Raw genomic sequence first — 24,252 nt, forward strand, 5'->3', positions numbered from 1 at the left:
GCGCTAGTATGTATTAAAACCCTTTTATGAGGGGCAAAGGGTGTCAAAAAATGATATTGACACTGGAAGGAAGCAAATGAATGGTATATTAATGTGAGAAGGATTAGTTTACGCACAAATTGGAGAGGAAGGAAGTCTCAGTCATTGAGTGTGGGCTATGCACAGAATGGAGAGGAAAAGGAAGACTCAGTCATTAAGTGTTAAGCGAATTCCAAGGTATGGAATCGTTAAGCCCCTCAGTATGTGTGGATAGGCGATAAATCCAACGTTGTTCTTTTTGGAAGAGAAAACTTTCATTGTTTTCAGTTATGGGGAATTGTTCAATCACAGTCCAAGCGAAATCATTGGGGGTGTGATTGTGGGACAAGAAATGGTCAGTAAGTCTACTTATGTTTTTACCACATCGGATGGTGCTACGATGTTCAGTCATTCTTGTCCGTACCTTCCTGGTGGTCATACCCACGTACCGTAGGCCACATCTGCATGTCATGAGGTACACCAGGTTAGAGGAATTGCAGTTGGTAAACTGGCGTTGTGTCCATACCTTGCCCGGTTCTAGGTCCAGGGTCTTTGAGGGAGATGTAAGGTGGCACACGCTGCAATTATTGCACGGTTGGTGTCCCGTAAGTTTTGGTAAACCCCAAGCATTGAGGATGGTGTGGTCATTAGTGGCACAGTTCGGTCTGGGTCTGGTGTGTACTAGAGAGTCTTTCAGATTCTTAGCCCTTTTGTATGCGAATCTGGGTTTTTCCCAGTTTCGGTTGCCTGAATTGATAATCTTCCAGTTCTTGGTGATTATGTTGGAGACCTGATTAGACACGGTATTATAAGTGGTGACGCATGTCAAAGTGGGTTCTTCAGGGGGCCTTGTTGCTGCCTCAAGCAGAGACTCTCTATTTTGGTTTCGAGCCCTCTTGCAGGTGGTGTTCAGAATTCTGGTGGGGTATCCCCTGTCTTCCAATTTATGGATCAAAGTGGCTGATTGTTGTTTGTAGTCCTGAATTCGGCTGCAGTTGCGTCTCAGTCGTAAAAATTGACCATAAGGGAGATTTTCCCGTAGAGGTCTAGGGTGGAAGCTGTCGAACCTCAAAAGTGAGTTCCTTGATGTGGGTTTGTGGTAAGTTGTGGTTGTCAAGCCGTCCACGCCTGCCTTGATGGTGAGGTCTAGGAAGGCTAATTCAGAAGCACTGCTAGTGCAGGTAAACCTCAGGTAGTTGTCACGGGTATTGAGCCACACGAGGAATTGATCCAGGGATTCCTGATTTCCTTCCCAGATTACCAGAATGTCGTCGATATATCAACGCCATACATTGATGTTAGTTGCGTAGGGATTATTCACAGATTGTATGTGTGTCTTTTCGAAATGGGCTACGTAAAGACCAGCTACGCTGGGAGCGAAAACGCTCCCCATGCTTGTGCCATTAGTCTGTAGGTACAGCTTGCCCTCATACTCAAAATAGTTGTCTTTTAATGCCAGGGTGGCACAATCCATTATGAAGCTGCGTGGAGTGTGATGGTTCCAAACAGTTCCAGTTAAGACTTCCTCCAGTACTGCCAATGTGGCGTCCTGCGGTAAGCTAGTGTAGAGGCTCTCAATATCTAATCCGACAAGGAGTTGGGTTTCCGGGTTGTAGTCGGTTTCCTTGATTACATTTAGAAGGTGTTTCGTATCCTTGATGTAAGAAGGTGTGAGTTGTACCAATGGATTCAAGAAAAAGTCGCAAAAGCGTGACAGGGGCTCTAGGAGTGATTGATTCCCAGACACAATTGGTCTTCCCGGTGGTGGGGTTACTCCTTTGTGTATCTTTGGGAGGGTGTAGAAGTATGGGATTCTTGCATTTTTGCAGCACAGGTAGTCGGCCTCCTGTTTTGAGATGTGTTCTGCGTCCCGGGCATTTTTCACCAAGATCTGTATCCTCTGGCTTAGTTCCTCAGTGGGGTCTTTCCTAAGTGGTCTGTAATTCCTGGTATCACTGAGTAGTCTGAGACATTCAGTGTCATAATCTGTTTTATCCATGAGCACGATGCCTCCCCCCTTGTCGGCGGGTTTTATGACAAGGGCAGGGTTAGCCTGCAGGCGTCTTATCGTTTCACGTTCCCGGTAGGACAGATTATTGAAGGTGTTTCTTTCTTGTATATTCTCAACCTCAGTGTAGACCGCCTGTTCGAAAGCAGCAATCTCAACAGGTATACTTGCTGGTGGAGGGATGAAAGTGGATTTTAATCTGAGGCCTGTCTCGTTGGGGACTTCCTCCTGAGGGTCATTGGACTCTGTTTTCTTTTCAAAGAAGGCTTTTAATTTTAGTTTTCTAAAGAACTCCGCCAGTTCCATATGCAATTTGAAATGGTCCAGTTTGGCTGTAGGGACGAAAGATAGGCCCTTGTTCAGGACTGCTGTCTCTTCTTCTGTCAATTCTGTGCTAGAGACGTTGAACACCAGCTGGTCTTTTGTTCTTACCGCTGTTACTATTTGCTCGGTCCCGCCTGTTCCTTGGTTTTGTTCCTCGTGTTCGAACTCACTGGTTCCGCTTCTGGTGTCCAGTGGACCTGTGGTGCATTTCTTCTTTTTCCACGATTCCTGCGGCCCTGTGATAAAAAAGGATATCTTTGGTTTGGATTCCCTTGAAAGTATGGCATCTGTCCTGGTGCGTACATTGGAGGGAAACCATAGAAAGGAGGTGGTATTGGTCCAAATTGTGGGGGCCCAAAGTTGTGGTTCTGTGGTGGGCCCTGCCAGGGTTGCTGCCAGTGTTGGCCTCGTCGCCCTCTTCCTCTAGATTGGTTGGATTGATTGGATCCGGTGCTGGAATTGCTAGAGACCGAGCTATTGTCCCCGGAGCTGTCGGAGTCTTTTCTGGCTGGGGTATAAGCATCATCCGAATAAGGGTATGTCTTAGTGAAGTTGAATCTCTTCAGGTCTTTCTCAAAATTTTTAATTTTTGTCTGAGTTAAGTATTCTTTGTAGTCAGCCATCTCACGGTTTTGGTCTTCTAGTTTCTTCTTAAAACCAGTAAGGGTGGTCTTGAAATGGTTCTCAGTTGCCTGGATTTCGATCAGGATAGCATCGGAGAGTCGCTTGGCGGTTTTAATGATGAGGACGAGCCAGTCCCTGGTACAGTGCCAGGCGATCTGGGCCCAATCCTTCCTGAAAGTGGCGTCATCTAAGAAAATCCTAGGGGCATTGGTGACTATGAGACCTCTTGGAGCAGTGTTGGTGCGTAAATACTGTGCTAGAATTACGCCATGTAGGATGGTTCGTATTTTGTTCCTTTTCTTCTCAGTCAGTGCATCCCAGTCAGAGGACTGTGCAATGGTTGTGGAGACATTGAAGTCTGCCGCAAGGGACGGGTCGGATAAGATTTCACTGATGTCATCTTCAGTGTAAGTTAGACCAGTGTTCTCTGCCATGTTGATGTGTTGTTTTTAGGAAAGTTAAACTCTCACAGCTGTGCGCTGCCTAAATATCACTAAATCAAAGGAGAGAGGGAGGACTAGGTAAGCTAGTCTGGATCCCCGCTTTTATATATTCAAAATCAAAAGAGACTAGCTAGGTTTAAGTAGAAAAGACTCAAAGGAGTACGTATGTCAAGGGAAACCAGTAGGTTTTATTTGAAAGCCCTCACCCACCAACCTAGTTGGTGGCATGCTTCATCATCGGGCCCCACCGCAGTGGCACCTAACGTGCCCCGGGTGTGCTTCGACGCCAGATTACTGCGGAGCTGGTATAATTGCTGAGTGTGCAATGTGGTGAGTATGAAGGTGAAAATTAAAAAGCCATACAGAAATCCCAGCACCCGAGGGTAAAAAACTATTTTAATAAAACTGGGTATCTGTTGGCGCGTTAAAAAGGCAGACGGACACAATGGAGTATGGATTATGACCTCCAGTGTCCTGTGTGGTCTACATGTTTCAGCCTGGCCTTTCTTAATTTGAAACAGGCTTTCCTCAGGACCAAGTGAGTATGTGTGGGGGTATTAAAATAAATTACAGTGAGTGTGTTTAAGGTTCTATGTGTAGCACACACTAAGGTGCTATATGGGTGAGAAGGGGGTTCCCTCTCGCTTTGCTACATATAACATAGAGGGGGAGACATACAGACGTACAGGGTAGAGTCATATTAGCATATTATTGCAAAAAAACACAGTCGTCATTCCACCGTCTTGTAAGGTGAGTGAGCGAACTATACATGGCTAAAGTGTGGTCTTGTCAGTGGCAAGACTCAAGTGAAGGTTATCTAGAAGCCGGTTGTAGTGGTGATCTAGAAAACGAACATGTCAATGTGAGGTTCAGGTAAGTGAAAGAAAATCAATTATTGTCCTCACACAGTGTTTAGCTGATCAAAGCCTCCTTGGGTCGCCTGGCAGAGAAAGAGACCCTAAAAAGAAGGTGGTATTGGTTTTATATAATTATCCGACCTGTAAGGGAAAACCTCAACACCTTACCCCAACAGTAGCTGTAGTGCGCAGCCTCATTTACTCACGAAACTGTCGATCTAGTTCCTCCTTGGACCTGTAATCCTTCTGCGGCGCCCGGATGTGAATGAGGGCTGGCCGAGCATGTTTATTTAAAGGTTCAGTCATTGGTTACACCTGGGTTAAGGTAGAAACAGAGGGAGGGGTTGCCGCGCTGAAAGCGCCATGTCATGCGCGCTCTGCGCATGCGTTAAGAGAGTAGCAGTCCCTATCCGGCGCGAGCGCCTACTGGTAATGCCTCTCTGCGCATGTGCGGGTAGTTCGAGGCTACCGCGCATGCGTGGAAGGTGCCGCGCATGCGTGGAAGGGTGTATCAGCGCTAATGGTAGCGCTAGTATGTATTAAAACCCTTTTATGAGGGGCAAAGGGTGTCAAAAAATGATATTGACACTGGAAGGAAGCAAATGAATGGTATATTAATGTGAGAAGGATTAGTTTACGCACAAATTGGAGAGGAAGGAAGTCTCAGTCATTGAGTGTGGGCTATGCACAGAATGGAGAGGAAAAGGAAGACTCAGTCATTAAGTGTTAAGCGAATTCCAAGGTATGGAATCGTTAAGCCCCTCAGTATGTGTGGATAGGCGATAAATCCAACGTTGTTCTTTTTGGAAGAGAAAACTTTCATTGTTTTCAGTTATGGGGAATTGTTCAATCACAGTCCAAGCGAAATCATTGGGGGTGTGATTGTGGGACAAGAAATGGTCAGTAAGTCTACTTATGTTTTTACCACATCGGATGGTGCTACGATGTTCAGTCATTCTTGTCCGTACCTTCCTGGTGGTCATACCCACGTACCGTAGGCCACATCTGCATGTCATGAGGTACACCAGGTTAGAGGAATTGCAGTTGGTAAACTGGCGTTGTGTCCATACCTTGCCCGGTTCTAGGTCCAGGGTCTTTGAGGGGGATGTAAGGTGGCACACGCTGCAATTATTGCACGGTTGGTGTCCCGTAAGTTTTGGTAAACCCCAAGCATTGAGGATGGTGTGGTCATTAGTGGCACAGTTCGGTCTGGGTCTGGTGTGTACTAGAGAGTCTTTCAGATTCTTAGCCCTTTTGTATGCGAATCTGGGACGCAGAACACATCTCAAAACAGGAGGCCGACTACCTGTGCTGCAAAAATGCAAGAATCCCATACTTCTACACCCTCCCAAAGATACACAAAGGAGTAACCCCACCACCGGGAAGACCAATTGTGTCTGGGAATCAATCACTCCTAGAGCCCCTGTCACGCTTTTGCGACTTTTTCTTGAATCCATTGGTACAACTCACACCTTCTTACATCAAGGATACGAAACACCTTCTAAATGTAATCAAGGAAACCGACTACAACCCGGAAACCCAACTCCTTGTCGGATTAGATATTGAGAGCCTCTACACTAGCTTACCGCAGGACGCCACATTGGCAGTACTGGAGGAAGTCTTAACTGGAACTGTTTGGAACCATCACACTCCACGCAGCTTCATAATGGATTGTGCCACCCTGGCATTAAAAGACAACTATTTTGAGTATGAGGGCAAGCTGTACCTACAGACTAATGGCACAAGCATGGGGAGCGTTTTCGCTCCCAGCGTAGCTGGTCTTTACGTAGCCCATTTCGAAAAGACACACATACAATCTGTGAATAATCCCTACGCAACTAACATCAATGTATGGCGTCGATATATCGACGACATTCTGGTAATCTGGGAAGGAAATCAGGAATCCCTGGATCAATTCCTCGTGTGGCTCAATACCCGTGACAACTACCTGAGGTTTACCTGCACTAGCAGTGCTTCTGAATTAGCCTTCCTAGACCTCACCATCAAGGCAGGCGTGGACGGCTTGACAACCACAACTTACCACAAACCCACATCAAGGAACTCACTTTTGAGGTTCGACAGCTTCCACCCTAGACCTCTACGGGAAAATCTCCCTTATGGTCAATTTTTACGACTGAGACGCAACTGCAGCCGAATTCAGGACTACAAACAACAATCAGCCACTTTGATCCATAAATTGGAAGACAGGGGATACCCCACCAGAATTCTGAACACCACCTGCAAGAGGGCTCGAAACCAAAATAGAGAGTCTCTGCTTGAGGCAGCAACAAGGCCCCCTGAAGAACCCACTTTGACATGCGTCACCACTTATAATACCGTGTCTAATCAGGTCTCCAACATAATCACCAAGAACTGGAAGATTATCAATTCAGGCAACCGAAACTGGGAAAAACCCAGATTCGCATACAAAAGGGCTAAGAATCTGAAAGACTCTCTAGTACACACCAGACCCAGACCGAACTGTGCCACTAATGACCACACCATCCTCAATGCTTGGGGTTTACCAAAACTTACGGGACACCAACCGTGCAATAATTGCAGCGTGTGCCACCTTACATCCCCCTCAAAGACCCTGGACCTAGAACCGGGCAAGGTATGGACACAACGCCAGTTTACCAACTGCAATTCCTCTAACCTGGTGTACCTCATGACATGCAGATGTGGCCTACGGTACGTGGGTATGACCACCAGGAAGGTACGGACAAGAATGACTGAACATCGTAGCACCATCCGATGTGGTAAAAACATAAGTAGACTTACTGACCATTTCTTGTCCCACAATCACACCCCCAATGATTTCGCTTGGACTGTGATTGAACAATTCCCCATAACTGAAAACAATGAAAGTTTTCTCTTCCAAAAAGAACAACGTTGGATTTATCGCCTATCCACACATACTGAGGGGCTTAACGATTCCATACCTTGGAATTCGCTTAACACTTAATGACTGAGTCTTCCTTTTCCTCTCCATTCTGTGCATAGCCCACACTCAATGACTGAGACTTCCTTCCTCTCCAATTTGTGCGTAAACTAATCCTTCTCACATTAATATACCATTCATATTCTTCCTTCCAGTGTCAATATCATTTTTTGACACCCTTTGCCCCTCATAAAAGGGTTTTAATACATACTAGCGCTACCATTAGCGCTGATACACCCTTCCACGCATGCGCGGCACCTTCCACGCATGCGCGGTAGCCTCGAACTACCCGCACATGCGCAGAGAGGCATTACCAGTAGGCGCTCGCGCCGGATAGGGACTGCTACTCTCTTAACGCATGCGCAGAGCGCGCATGACATGGCGCTTTCAGCGCGGCAACCCCTCCCTCTGTTTCTACCTTAACCCAGGTGTAACCAATGACTGAACCTTTAAATAAACATGCTCGGCCAGCCCTCATTCACATCCGGGCGCCGCAGAAGGATTACAGGTCCAAGGAGGAACTAGATCGACAGTTTCGTGAGTAAATGAGGCTGCGCACTACAGCTACTGTTGGGGTAAGGTGTTGAGGTTTTCCCTTACAGGTCGGATAATTATATAAAACCAATACCACCTTCTTTTTAGGGTCTCTTTCTCTGCCAGGCGACCCAAGGAGGCTTTGATCAGCTAAACACTGTGTGAGGACAATAATTGATTTTCTTTCACTTACCTGAACCTCACATTGACATGTTCGTTTTCTAGATCACCACTACAACCGGCTTCTAGATAACCTTCACTTGAGTCTTGCCACTGACAAGACCACACTTTAGCCATGTATAGTTCGCTCACTCACCTTACAAGACGGTGGAATGACGACTGTGTTTTTTTGCAATAATATGCTAATATGACTCTACCCTGTACGTCTGTATGTCTCCCCCTCTATGTTATATGTAGCAAAGCGAGAGGGAACCCCCTTCTCACCCATATAGCACCTTAGTGTGTGCTACACATAGAACCTTAAACACACTCACTGTAATTTATTTTAATACCCCCACACATACTCACTTGGTCCTGAGGAAAGCCTGTTTCAAATTAAGAAAGGCCAGGCTGAAACATGTAGACCACACAGGACACTGGAGGTCATAATCCATACTCCATTGTGTCCGTCTGCCTTTTTAACGCGCCAACAGATACCCAGTTTTATTAAAATAGTTTTTTACCCTCGGGTGCTGGGATTTCTGTATGGCTTTTTAATTTTCACCTTCATACTCACCACATTGCACACTCAGCAATTATACCAGCTCCGCAGTAATCTGGCGTCGAAGCACACCCGGGGCACGTTAGGTGCCACTGCGGTGGGGCCCGATGATGAAGCATGCCACCAACTAGGTTGGTGGGTGAGGGCTTTCAAATAAAACCTACTGGTTTCCCTTGACATACGTACTCCTTTGAGTCTTTTCTACTTAAACCTAGCTAGTCTCTTTTGATTTTGAATATATAAAAGCGGGGATCCAGACTAGCTTACCTAGTCCTCCCTCTCTCCTTTGATTTAGTGAAATATTGTGGTGCTACTTTCGTCAGATATGTTTTGTTTATATTCGAAGACCGGCTAGGCAGTTACCTTAAAACAATATGTGCCCCAAATTAGAGACCTGTTATCTAATCCAACACAACCCGTTCTAATTAATGTCTAATTATATTTTATCATCAATAATGACTATCTTTATATTCCAAGTATAATTTTGTCGATTATTTCTACCTATATATTATGAGACTCTTTCAATTTAGAAGTATTAATTACTGTTTACTAAATCATTGACATTGTCAGTTAGTTTGCGAGTAATGATGAACCAGTATGATAATTGAAACTTGTTTATCCGCTATTTTGCTTTTTTGAGCCCTACAATGAACCAACATAAGAAGTATACTACTTAGAAGATATATACCCGGGGAACTTTACCCTGCTTAACGCTTAAATTAAATTTTATTGTTCGGTTGTGATTAATGTTTGAATTATAACAGCCAATATGAATAAGTCACGTCACAGCACACGTTTTTGTTGAGTCTAGATAGGATTTTACTGATAGTTAGTCCGTTTTCAAATGCGCCGTATGTCACAACACCTCAGGCTATCGCACAAAATGCTGGATGTATTAAAAATATTAATATAACATGGAATTCTTTTCGGTGATAACAGTCACCTTTTATCCTACTCCTACCCTCTCTGTGTTGGTTTCCACTGCACCGGTGTCCTTTTTCTCATTACACATACTTTGTAATTTCATGACATCACTTTGATTTCTATTATATCTTTTATAGCCCTGAAGAGTCACAGCCACATGCTGTGATGAAACACGTGTAGGCTCAAGTGATAAACACAGTGATTCCCAAGGGGTGAACACTGTTGATAATAAAACCATTTGAAAAACTTGCGATTGGTCGATCTTTCCCTAAGGAATGAATACTTAAATACAAGAATACCAGTTTTATATGTATAGTGTGCTCTGGATCTTTGTCCAATTACAGTGGACAAGAAGGTCACACATTTGGAACTGAGTCTTAATTACACAATGGCAGAATTCATGTCACAGTCCGCAAGGATAGGAGTAAGAAGAAGACGCGGTTCAGTCCGGAGGAAAAAAGGATCCCCGTTATGGAGGTGATCAAACACTACCAACGACTGCACTGGTGCCACTAACTCTGTGTATCACAAGCCGGTGACACGTGGCTGTGGGTCACTGCTGACCGCTCCCTCTGGCACGCACAGCGGTCGAGTAGGTTGTCAAACAATTAGAAATGTGTCTTGATCTCTTTATGGCAGAGTTTATATCATTGTACAAGCCTCATCGCAGACTGCATCCCTCCAGCTCTGGTGCCACTAACTCTGTGCCACGAAAGTCATGGACACTTTCTGGTTGAACTTTGGTGGCGTCTGAGTCTATGGCCTAGGGGTTATCTTCATCATCATGTAGCTGATACTGACATGGTGGTAACAAGCATTTACAATGCAACGATCTCGCCTTTGCAAAAGTTAGAGCTATTGGCATTGTAAATGACAATTTTTTTATGTATGTGTTTGTTTTGAAAACAGATAAATAAATGGCATTTTCATTTATAATGCTAATAGCTTAATCTCTCGCAAATGTGAGACCTATTGCATGTGCAACCACACACACACACACACACACAGAGCCACACAAAGAGCACACACACACACACACATAGATGTGGTGGAAGTGGATCTGGTGGATGTGGGGGTGTTGGATGTGTTGGTGGTGGATGATGTGGTGGTGGTGGATGTGGTGGTGGTGGATGTGGTGGTGGTGGGTGTGGTGGATGTGGTGGTGGTGGGTGTGGTGGGGGTGGATGTGGGGGTGGTGGATGTGGATGAGGTGGTGGTGGATGTGGTGGTGGTGGATGTGGTGGTGGTGGATGTGGTGGTGATGGATGTAGTGGTGGTGGATGTGGTGGTGGTGGATGTGGTGGTGGTGGATGTGGTGGTGGATGTGGTGGGTGTGGTGGTGGATGTGGTGGCGGATGTGGTGGTGATGGATGTGGATGTGGTGGTGGTGGTGGTGGTGGTGGATGTGGTGGTGGTGGATGTGGTGGTGGTGGATGTGGTGGTGGTGGATGTGGTAGTGGTGGATGTGGTAGTGGTGGATGTGGTAGTGGTGGATGTGGTAGTGGTGGATGTGGTGGTGGTGGTGGATGTGGTGATGGTGGTGGATGTGGTGAATGTGGTAGTGGATGTAGTGGATGTGGTGGATGTGGTGGATGTAGTGGATGTGGTGGATGTGGTAGATGTGGTGGATATGGTGGTGGTGGATGTGGTGATGGTGTTGGATGTGGTGGTGGATGTGGTGGTGGTGGATGTAGTGGATGTGGGGGTGGAGGTGGATGTGGTGGTGGATGTGGTGGTGGATGTGGTGGTGGATGTGGGGGTGGATGTGGTGGTGGATGTGGGGGTGGATGTGGTGGTGTTGGATGTAGTGGATGTGGTGGTGGATGTGGTGATGGATGTGGTGGTGGTGGATGTGGTGGTGGTGGATGTGGTGGTGGATGTGGTGGTGGATGTGGTGGTGGATGTGGTGGTGGATGTGGTGGTGGTGGTGGATGTGGTGGTGGTGGTGGATGTGGTGGTGCTTTTAATTACTTAAAGTCCCGCCATACAGTGACAACAATGTGCCTGTCGAGTGGGATGTCCGCTGAAAGTTTACTTCCCAGACTATTAACAATAACAGAGCCTGTCGCCCTCATTGAAATAGGCACGTGCTGGTGGCAGTAGCAAAGCCACCTGTCCGTAAACACTGAAAGCCACTGGTTTTAAACCCAACACATATTTAACCTCCCAGACACCTACAGCCATTAACCGTGCAATATTTACAGCAGCCTATTTTTCCACGATCTCAAGGGAGGGTTTGCCACAGAAAAGATTGTTTGTTTTCCCTATTGGTTTTTACCGGGTTGAACAGTGAGCTAAGATGGGCCAAACGAGAAATACAAACGTTTGACCCAAGGGGCCATTAGGAACAGCTGGTTGTTGAAAAATAACTTCGCTCTGCAAAAAAAACACAAGACTTTTAATTTTCACAGCTGTGAGAGCAGGGTGGAGCTCGCCGCTGATCTTGGGGTAAAACCAATGGAGCTGACGAGACCAGGCAGTGAGTGCTCAGCACTTCGAGCCGAGCTAGCCGCACACTGCTCTTGGGGTGAAAGCATGGAGGATGACAAGAGCGGGTGCCTATAAAATGAAGACATCCATCAAGTAGAGACTGTGCTAACGAAAATATATACTTACTCGTGCCAGCCTGGCAGACTGAAGGCTCTGAAGCAGGGAAGGGGCAGGGATCCCCCAGGGGCCAGGACTCTCGCAGATCACCCCGACCGTGCCACGTGCAGAGTCTGGACACCTAACTCCCCGGTTAAGTTGGTCCGTGTAAGCAAACGAGAGGAGGGGAGAGTCGTGGCTGCCTGCAGCCAGCATTGCTCTGCTGTTACTGCCCGAGCTCAGGTTTCGCGCAGCCTGCCTGCCTGCTGCAGGAGCTTTCACAGGACAAACCTGCAAAAACTTGTTTAGAGTGGCGCTGAAGAGGGGCGGATAGTAATGCGGGCTGCACAACTCTTACTGCGTTCACTCGTGGTGCCTTGGCGGGGCTTGCTGGGCTTGCTTGTGTGCTTCCCAGAGAGACAGGAGATTGGGAAACGCGCACGGCCGGCGCCGATCGCTTTCCAGAGCGTGCGCGTGACATCTCCTGTCTCCTGGGAAGCAGACCCGGCAACAATAGTATCGCGCCTGCGCGATGGCATATGGCTTCGCCACATGCATCGCAGGCGCGAGACCTAAAAAGTGCAGTGTTTACACTCTCGTTGCCTGCTGACACTCATCCCATGAAATAAATAGTGCAGTGTTTACACTCTCTGTGCCTGCTAACACTCATCCCATGAAATAAATAGTGCATCGTATACAGTCCCTATGTCTGCTAACGCTCATCCCATGAAATAGATAGTGCAGTGTTTACACTCTCCTTGCCTGCTAATGCTCATCCCATGAAATAAATAGTGCAGTGTTTACACTCTCTGTGCCTGCTAATGCTCATCTCATGAAATAAATAGTGCAGTGTTTACAGTCTCAGTGTCTACTAAAGCTCATCCCATGAAATAAATAGTGCAGTGCAGTGTTTTAGTCTTTGTGTCTGCTAACACTCATCCTATGAAATAAATAGTGCTCTGCTTACAGTCTGTGTCTGCTAACACTCGTCCCATGAAATAAATAGTGCAGTATTTACAGTCACTGTGTCTGCTAATGTTCACTCTATAAAATAAATAGTGCAGTGTTTACAGTCTCTGTGTCTGCTAATGTTCACTCCATGAAATAAATAGTGCAGTGTTTACAGTCTCTATGTCTGCTAACGCTCATCCCATGAAATAAATAATGCAGTGTTTACACTCTCTGTGCCTTCTAACACTCATCCCATGAAATAAATAGTGCAGTGTTTACACTCTCTGTGCCTGCTAACACGCATCCCATGAAATAAATAGTGCAGTGTTTACACTCTCTGTGCTTGCTAACACGCATCCCATGAAATAAATAGTGCAGTGTTACACTCTCTGTGCCTGCTAACGCTCATCCCATGAAATAAATAGTGCAGTGTTTACACTCTCTGTGCCTGCCAATGCTCATCCCTTGAAATAAATAGTGCAGTGTTTACAGTCTCAGTGTCTGTTAAAGCTCATCCCATGAAATAAATAGTGCAGTGCAGTGTTTTTAGTCTTTGTGTCTGCTAACACTCATCCTATGAAATAAATAGTGCTCTGCTTACAGTCTGTGTCTGCTAACACTTGTCCCATGAAATAAATAGTGCAGTATTTACAGTCACTGTGTCTGCTAATGTTCACTCCATAAAATAAATAGTGCAGTGTTTACAGTCTCTGTGTCTGCTAATGTTCACTCCATGAAATAAATAGTGCAGTGTTTACAGACTCTATGTCTGCTAACGCTCATCCCATGAAATAAATAGTGCAGTATTTAGAGTCTCTGTGTCTGCTAATGTTCACTCCATGAAATAAATAGTGCAGTGTTTACAGTCTCTGTGTCTGCTAACATTCATCCCAGGAAATAAATAGTGCAGTGTTTACAGTATTTATGTCTGCTAATGCTCATCTCATGAACTAAATAGTGCAGTATTTACAGTTTCTATGTCTGCCAACACTCATCCCATGAAATAAATAGTGCAGTATTTACAGTCTCTATGTCTGCCAACACTCATCCCATGAAATAAATAGTGGGTTGTTTACAGTCTCTGTATTTGATAACGCTCATCCCATGAAATAAATAGTGCAGTGTTTACAGCCTCTGTGTCTGCTAACACTCATCCCATAAAATAAATAGTGCAGTGCAGTGTTTTTAGCCTTTGTGTCTGCTAACACTCATCCCATGAAATTAATAGTGCAGTATTTACAGTCACTGTGCCTGCTAATGCGCACCCCTTGATAATACATAGTGCAGTATTTACAGTCTGTGTCTGCTAACTCTCACCCCATGAAATAAATAGTGCAGTGTTTACGGTCTTTGTGTCTGCTTACACCATCCCATGACAAAAACAGTGCAGTATTTACAGTCTTTGTGTCCGCTAACACTCTTCCCATGAGTGTCTGCTAACACTCACCCCATGAAATAAATAGTGCAGTGTTTACAGTCTCTGTGCCTGCTAACACTCATTCCATTGAATGAAAAGTGCAGTATATACAGTCTCTCTGTCAGCTAATTCTCATCCCATTTAATAAATAGTGCAGTGTTTACAGTCTCTGCGTCTGCTAACGCCCACCCCATGAAATAAATATTGCAGTGCAATGTTTACAGTCTCCGTGCCTGCTAACACTCATCCCATTGAATAAATAGTGCAGTATATACAGTCTCTGTGTCTACTAACGCCCACCCCATGAAATAAATAGTGCAGTGTTTACAGTCTCTGTGCCTGCTAACACTCATTCCATTGAATGAAATGTGCAGTATATACAGTGTCTCTGTCTGCTAACACTCACCCCATTGAATAAATAGTGCAGTATATACAGTCTCTGTGTCTGCTAACGCCCACCCCATGAAATAAATAGTGCAGTGCAGTGTTTACAGTCTCTGTGCCTGCTAACACTCATCCCATTGAATAAATAGTGCAGTATATACAGTCTCTGTGCCTGCTAACACTCATCCCATAGAATAAGTAGTGCAGTGTTACAGTCTCTATGTCTGCTAACGCTCATCTCATGAAATAAACAGTGCAGTGTTTACAGTCACTGTGTCTGCTGATGCTAATCCTAGGATCCAGATCCAGATAGTCTGGTGTTTAGAGTCTGTGTGCTTGCTGGTCCTCACCCCATGAAATAAATAGTGCAGTATTGACAGTCTCTGTTCCTGCTCACCTCCTCCCATTAAATAAATAGTGCAGTATTTACAGTCTCCGTGTCTGCTAACACTCATCTTATGAAATTAATAGTTCAGTATTTACAGTCTCTGTGACTGCTGATTCCAACCATGTGCTGTAAGTAGAGCAGATTTGATAGTCTGTCCTTAAATCAATCAACACTCAGGCCATGCTGCACAAAGTGCAGTGTTTACAGCCAGTCCTTTCGTTCATCTACACCGAGGCCATGGGGCAGATGGTGCATTGTTTAATCTGCCTCCATCAAGAACAAAATGCGCACCCAGTTGTTTGATTTCCTGCATCAGGGACATGTTGCAAACAGCGCAGATTGTGTCATGTGTTGTGTTATTTAAACGTGCACACTTTGCACAGCACGAGTGCTGCACGCGCGCCCTGGCATGGCGCCGACGGAGGCGGCAAAAGCTTGAGCTCCTTGTGGAAGTGACATCAGGTGCGGCCCCCGGGCACACGTGGGTTGTACTCAGTGTAAGGGGGGGGGCTCTGTCAGCGAGAGCCTGTGCAGTGTAACCTTGCACTTCAGCGAAAACTTGTACATTTCCTGGAGGGGGGAGAGGGGAGGGGTGTCTGAGAGGCGGGCCTTTGTTTACACAACACACACACACCAGCTCCCCCGGATGAAATGTGGCGCCTTGACCATGAAATGAGGATTCCACTTGAACTTCCCTTTCAAGTGTGCGAGCCCAGGGGGGTTTTGGAAGGAAGTGCGGGAGTCTTGGAGGAAGCTGACCTCGGCACTGAGGGGCCGTATAAAGAAGGGGCACTGATATTCCACCAGGACTGAAGGACGGACACCCCGACATATGGCCACCCGGCAGCTCTGTTACTACCTGGTCGCCCCCCCGCCCTGTCCAGCGCTTCCTATTGTGAAGCACTCTGACACCTTCGGGTAAAGTACGCGCTGTATAAAAACGCTTAAAATAAAAAGAAAAACTCGTCCACCATCCACGTGGCACGGCGCACTTACCCCTGGTCTCCAGCAGTCCCGTCCCTTCTGGGGGTCCCTTGGCTTCTTTGGGGCGCTCAGGCTCCGTCTTGGGCCACAAAATACGAGTTCTTCCCAGAGAGACAGGAGATTGGGAAACGCGCGCGCGCGGCCGGCGCCGATCGCTTTCCAGAGCGTGCGCGTGACATCTCCTGTCTCCTGGGAAGCATACCCGGCAGCAATAGTATCGCGCCTGCGCGATGGCATATGGCTTTGCCATATGCATCGCAGGCGCGAGACCTAAAAAGGAGTCTGCAGCATTCAACTCCTCCATGTGCCTGTTTCTGCTTGCTTCTGCCCTCTACATCATGCCCTGGATGGACACCTTCCTCTGTCCCCCGTCACACTCTGCAACATTCTCCTTAGACATCAACGAGAACCCGCTCAGCTCCCATGGCCCTTCCTCAGTGCACCGCAAGTCACCGACCCATGGTGGTGTGCCTGTGCCGGCTGCAGTGCATCCGGGGCCATTAACTGTGCAATTCAAATCATGGACCCTTACTGTTTGAACTTTAAACTTCTGATTGTCTGATCACTATTGTAGTTGTTGCCAGCACCAACTAACCCCTGAGGGGTGGCTTACAAGACCCAACTCCCTTCCAGCACAGGCGTCACTGGACATGTGACCATGGCAATAAAAGGGACCGGGCGCACACGTGTCCGTAGTCAATTTCACAAGCTATCTAAGTGTGTCGGTGTGGTCATTATGTATGCATGACACAACTCCCTTCCAGCAGGCGTCACTGGACATGTGACCCTGGCAATAAAAGGGCCGGGGCGCAAACGTGTTCGTAGCCAGTTTCACAAACTATCTAAGTTTGTCGGTGTGGTCATTATGTATGCATGAGGGCCCCGGACCATACCACATTACATTGTGATGTGTACAGGGGCCGCAGCCTTGTCACCTCAGGCAGTGGGGAAACCCTGAGACATGTTGCTGTGTTGTACCCCCCTGTGAGCGTAAGCGCAGATGGACAGGCAGTACAACGTAGGGGTGTGGTTCATCAACATGTGGCTCTGGGCATGGTTACGTTTAGGCCTTTCCAAGGAAGTAACTAATGCGTGTGTCTCTCTTGTAGTGTCTATGCCACCTGTCCCACAATGGACAATGTTGCTATGTAGCATGCCCCCAGAGTGCAGGCTCGGCCGAAAGGGTAAATGAGGGAGCACAAGCCTGCTTGGAGTCAGGGAACACAGATGCCAATAGTTGTGTCTGTTGCTAGTATACCCTCAATTGCATGGCGAGTATAGCCAGGCATGAACTCTACATCTGTGCCCGCCCGGTCCTTACCATAGGCCTACACACACGTGGCCAGCCACCTTCAGCGCACAACATCTCTGTGTCGTAGCAATCTAATACCAAAAAATGCAATAGTATTTCCAATATATCCAAAGCAGTTTAGAGAACGGGGACACCCGATATCCCATTGCTGCACATGCAGTTCAGAATTGTGATGACAGGCAAGGACACAATTTCAGCTATCATGGGATTGAACACATTAGCCCACATCCAAGAGGGGGAAACAGGCAACTTAAATTGAGACGGACTGAGGTTATATGGTTGATGAGACTTAAAGCTGTGGAACTTGGTTTGAATAATGACCATGAGCTCCAGTACTATTTGGGAGAAGAGTGATATGCTAATTACTATGACAATATTTCTGACTGAACAGTGGCTGTTTAAAATGAATTGTACCGTGCAAATGTTTTTGCTGTAATTTTGTTGATGTGAGAATCTCCTTTTTGTGTACCTATGTGTATTCAGATAATGGATGGAGCTCATTACAGGATGCTCTATTAATAATTGTTTCATTAGACTTGTACTAAGTGTAATACTGAGGATGTTTTCTGACTTACATGAGGATGATTTTGTTCTAAATGTTTCAGGAAAATGTGGAATTGAGGATGCCTTACTCTTTCACCTAAACTCCGACCTTTTGTCTCCATCTATTACTATGCTATGGAATGCATGAGACTTTGTGATTTTTACAGACCCGGGACACTTGTATTATTAGGTTTAGTATTTACTCTAAACCACTTAAAGCTTGGAATTAAATTAAATGAACTGAATATGTGCTGAAAGGAGTGAGTTTTCAGGAGTCTGAATGAATATTGATTAATCAAATAGGTCCATGTGCCGATCTATTTTGCCACTACAAGATGGCGCTGATACTTTAGATCGAACGCTGACATTGGATAAAGATTGTTCTTTTAATACCAGGTGTAGTATTTACCCTAAATCACTTATAAATCGGAATTAAATTAGATGAACTGAAGATGTGCTGAAAAGGGGTGAGCTTTCAGGAGTCTGAGGGTAAATAGATCCATGTGCCGATCTATTTTACCATTACAAGATGGCGCTGATACTTTGGATCGAACGCTGACATTAGATAGAGAGTGTTCTTTTAATAAAACGGAACATCTATCATATTGATTCTACTAAAGGACAAAATTTCCCTTCAGAACTGTAGAGGATGACTTGGGATGTTTTTGTGGACGTCCGGTTTAGAATGTAAAATAGTACGTGAATAATTTGGGTAGAGACCGATTTAAAATAGAAGGCGATCATCAGATTTAGTTTTAACAACTCAGTTAAACCGCCGGGACGTGTGCAATTTTCATAATTTGTTAGATAATTTGCACTTGGACCTATTTGCCCACTACAAGATGGCGCTTAATATCAGAGAATATAAATAGCCATTCCAATATGGCGCTGGTGCTGAACGCCGGTCGGAACGCGTTCGTGGATAGACGAACACGGAGTGAAACCAAGGTAGGCACCATTGCACTAGGAGTCAGAATTAGATAGTATCGAATGAACAATGGAATGAGGGAATCCTTTAATATTTACTCGATCTTTATTTTAGATCGTTGATAAACAGAACGTATTGGAAGATATAGGAAGACTCCTGTTTATGGACATTTCTCTAAAAGAAATAGGGTAAGTGGATTATAGATCCAGTGATAATATAGACTGTTGATAATTACAAACGAAGATATTTATAATTGAGGTCCCTTGGCTTGTTTGAATTGCAGGGTCTTATACTTCATCATTTGAAGTAAGGAGGAGAGAAACTATCTCAAACTACGAGTTTTCATAAATACTGAGATTACGGTAAACACCTTATTTGACATAATGATTTTGAGTCACTTTTGATATTATGTGGTGACTTTGAGTTTATATCACTCGATTTAACATGTGATGGTAATATGTAAAAATAGTCAGTTTAATACCACGGATATCACCCAATACTGGGCAGTCCGTTAATAATAGAGGGACTCTGGATAGTTGATCCCTAGCGTGGCATAATTGATCTGATGGTATCTTTAGTATAATGAGGATTCACATTACACGCTATTGATATTTTGGACTAAAAGCATGGAACTGACGTATATACTTTGGTGGTGGTTTTCTGAGGACGTGCACATATCGGGTGTATGATCTTCTTGGAATTTTTCCTGCTGGGTTCTTTCTTTCTGCTCATCACGGGACTCTAGGAACTAGTAAAAATTATGCAGTTTGAATGAATTACAGAGTTGTTTATTTGTATTTGTATTATGATTTCAGCCCTGAGGAAGTCGTTGTGTAAATAATATACAAGACGAAACACGTGTTGGCTGAATAAATCCAATGACATCTGTACATGGAATGTGGAGAAGTTATATTTGAAGAGAAGTGAAAATAAAGACTCATGATCTGAAGGACTTTGATATATTATTTTGGATTACCCACCTGGGACTGCTTTGGATATATTGGAAATACTATTGCATTTTTTGGTATTAGATTGCATAGAATGTGAGTGCTCAGGAAAACCAATTTGTTTAGTAGACCTACTGGTAGGTTGTGTGGGGTGTTGGTGGCCACACCCTTCCTTTGAGCACCGAGACGTATACTCGAGAACCTTACTTCACCCTTACTTGCAGAGCGACCCTTTTTACCTGGGTTACCAAGTGTATGTTATCACTGTGTCGTAGTCAGGCTTGTGGACATGCGCAGACAGGCATGACAATGGTGTGCCATAGGGGTGCAAGTGATGTAACCGCGCTGCACACACTAGTGAATAGGCTCAGGGGAGGAGCAGCAGTGAGGCTACGTAATACACATTGATGCCGCTCATTTGCAACAAGCAGTACATGTCATACAGGAATCACTAAGTCACACATATCACACACCAATGTACCAGTGAGCCTGTCTACACATCATGCAGTACGTAGTCTTGACTCATGTCTCTCTACACAGTCACAGGTGATCAAGGATATGCACTCTGCGCTTGGATGATGACACCCCTCCGAGCCCTGAACACACAGGCCCAGAGGCAGTACAATTTGGCCCACAAAAGGGCCAGGGGCATCGTGGAACGCACATTTGGTATGTTGAATTCATGTTTTAGGTGCCTGGACATCACAGGTGGAAGGCTCCTGTACAGCCCAGGCATCGTGTGCAAGATGATCGTTGCATGTCGTGTGTTACACAACATATGTGTACCCAGCAATGCACCATGGATACAAGGGCCAGATGCACCAGACGATGATGATGAAGATGAGGCAGGTGGACCACACCCCACTGCAGCCGCAGCCGGAATAGCCCGTAGGTACACCATCATTGACAATTTCTTCTCATGCTAACATCACATTGTGACAGTCCTTAGCAATCATGGGACAGTACGATGAATGACCACAGGCACAGCATGTGCAAATAAATGCACTCCGAGACACATTCCCTGCGTGCATGTCACCCATCTGTACAGGCACATCACTCAGACAAGTGTGAGTGTGACATGTAGTGCTAGCAATTTTGAAATTTGTTAATGGATGGTGGTTGTGTCACCTCTGTGCAGACAGGCTGTTTAGGGTCTCACTTATTCGAACTGTGTCCCGGTTAGTACGGTATCACACTCTTCAGCGTTTCACATGTGTCCCAAATCATTCCATTTAGGCTGTCATTTGTGGCCTACAGGTGAAAACAGGGCTTCTTTTGGGCTCAGATATGTACCACCATTATGCAGGGATGCACCCTGTGACTCAAGTCCTATGACACGGGCAACATGTACGTAAGGGGGAGTCACTGCCCCGACATTCGTCCATGCTTTCATGATTGTTTGATCATGGACATGGCACGTCTGTGTGCAGGGGGTGTTGATTGTTCCTCTGCAATGTGAAGGGGAGATGTGGTTTCACAGTGTGTTCCATGTGTGTGTCATGTCGTGTGTAGCAGTCTAGTGTATGAGGATAGACCGGTGGGAGGAGCAGGAAAGGGAGGAGCAGGAAAAGGAAAAGGAAAAGTTAGTTAAGGGTAGGATAGCCATGAATAAAGATGTGTTGAAGCCTACTCCTGGCTCCTGTCCTATTTGGGGGGGCATGACAATGGCGACGAGGATGGGATTATGCTGAAACCCACATCTGCCCAAAACCCCTGCCGTCCGTAAACGGCCCGAGACCTGAGAGCCTGCAGCCTGTGTCAGCGCCGAGTGCAAGAAGCGCGAAAAACGAAACGCGCCACACGTCGAGCCTGAATGCTGCCCCATGAACTTCACTTGTAGTCCTGGCAAGTGAGCCAACTCCACGATCGGGTGATCGTGCGAAGCCCGACCAGCAAGCGCTGTTGAGCGCTGGAGCCGCCTGAAACCGAGCGCTGTGTGGAACCCAAATCGGGAGCTCACCCCTGATGAGTGAGACTTGGCATGCAGTCCCCGAGTGAGCGCGCGACCGAGGAAAGTAAGGTGGGAGTACACCCCGACCTCACCTGGATGCTGCAGTGCTGTGAGGGTGAAGAGACCTGGAGAAGAGTTGCTGCCTCTGCGATCAGCGGTCGGTGAGTCCTGGATGAATCAGCATTGACCGGAATGAATAAAAAGGAAGTCTCGTGTGAACTGAGACTTCAGTGTCGGCGGCCATCTTTAAGTCAGGCAGCCTATGAAGACACCCCTGTTCAAACGCCTAAGCGGCCATTTTTAAGTCAGGCACGCAGAAATGAGCATTCAACAGACATCAGAAACAAGCATTGGCGCAGAGAATAAATAAACACTGCAATAGCAAACATAATAAGCACATGCAAATGCAAGAGACAAAATAAGCAACGAGCAGAAGCAACAATAGCAAACATAATAAGCACATGCAAATGCAAGAGACAAAATACGCATACAAGCACGAGCTAAAGCAACAATAAAGTACAACAAACACAAGCAAATGCGGATCCCGAAACACAACAAGCACGAGCCAAGGCAAAGTGTGAAGCAACAAACCCAAGCAAATGCAAGCCTTAAACGCAACAAACACGAGCAAAGGCAAACTCTGAACATAACAAGCACAAGCAAATACAAACAATCAAACGCAACAATTACGAACAAAGAAGCATACAGCCAACGGGCGAGTGCCGACCAAGCTGATCTCAAGAAACCAAATCCTTCCAACTGAAGCTTGCGCATTCCACCATCATGCCAGTGAGGAAGGACACGCACAAACCCAAACCCTGCATCGGAGTACCTCCTCCAGTGGCACAAACCAGCGACCACTGCTTAGGTCCCGAATGGTCAAGGTGGCTGGAGTCGTTGGACGAATTCCTCGCAACAACCGGTGAGCGGAGGGATAGCAGACATCGACTACTATTGCTTCAACTGGTGGGTCACGAAGGCCGACGCCTAATCAAAACATTCTCAGCAAAGGATACAGAGACATATAGGGGACTCAGAGAGACGCTGCTCACTCATTTCTACACAAAGGAAGACGTGGATCATGAACGCATTGCTTTCAACGCAGCACGGCAGGAACCATTAGAATCCCTACCAAGCTTCATTACCCGGCTGCAACGTCTAGTGAAATGTTGCCACTTCGACACTTTCACAAATGAAGATGCAATCCGACTGCGGGTGATTGAAGGCTGTTCAAAGCCTGACACCAAGCGCAAGATCATTCAAGGGCGGTTCTCGCTAAAAGAGATCATCAGGAGAGCCGAAGTTGGAGAGCGAGTCACAGCAAGGGAAGCATCCAAGGAATTCCACCAGGACGCAAGAAACAAACAGAGAAGAAAGGAGATATTCCCCATGTCCGCGAGGAAAGCCCAGGAGACAAACAAAACCCGAGAGAGGGAGGGCGAAAGCGGACTAGAGACAAGATATCATGAAAGACGCAGTGACAGCGGACCAGAAACAAGATACCATGAGAGACAAAATGACAGGGAAGCAGGAAACAAAAAGAGAAGAAAGGAGACATCCCCCATGTCCGCGAGGAAAGCCCAGGAGACAAACAAAACCCGAGAGAGGGAGGGCGAAAGCGGACTAGAGACAAGATATCATGAAAGACGCAGTGACAGCGGACCAGAAACAAGATACCATGAGAGACAAAGTGACAAGGAACTCCCTGAGTCACCAACACAAAGGACAATGGATAAGGATGTACGAAAGACTGGGACAACCAGGAAGTGTGTCAACCAGGTTGACATAACGTCGAGAAGTCACTCAACACATTACTCCGGAGACATATCAAGCAGTGACACAGACCACACAGAGGAGGCCGAAGACAATCTACTCAACGGTCATGACGAAGATATCAAACACCGGCGAGGGGACAAGTCACGGCATATCCAGAAACTAACATACTACTCTGGAGAACCATCATGCAGAGACACAGACCACAAAGAGGAGACCGACGACAGTCAACTCAACGGCTATGAGGAAAGGACCAAACACAGGCGAGGGGACAAGCCATGCCATCTCCAGAAACCGATATACACACACACTCGAACAACTCAAGACACATACGCTCAAGCCATCTGTGATCAGGAGAAAATAGAGAAGAGTCGAATGTTCCAAGACCAAACCAAGGAAGTAAATACGTGGCTAGCGAACAACCCCGTCACAACAACAACACAAAAGACATTTCAAGAGATGCACCCAAAGGAGTGCCTCCTCGACAGCATCGACTCCAGGAGCGTGTCATCGTCACCTCAAGAGATGCACCCAGAAGAGTGTCTCCTTGATAGCATCGACTACAGGAGTGCGTCATCGAGCGATTCAGAAAGCATGTCTGGACGATCACCTAGATCAACGGAATCCTGGTACCGACAACAGTCACGGTGTCCATCACCTGAAAACACAGTGGAAGCAAAAACCGTCTTCCTTG

Source organism: Lissotriton vulgaris, chromosome 1_1 (genome assembly GCF_964263255.1).
Source record: "Lissotriton vulgaris chromosome 1_1, aLisVul1.2, whole genome shotgun sequence".
Taxonomy (NCBI): Eukaryota; Metazoa; Chordata; class Amphibia; order Caudata; family Salamandridae; genus Lissotriton; species Lissotriton vulgaris.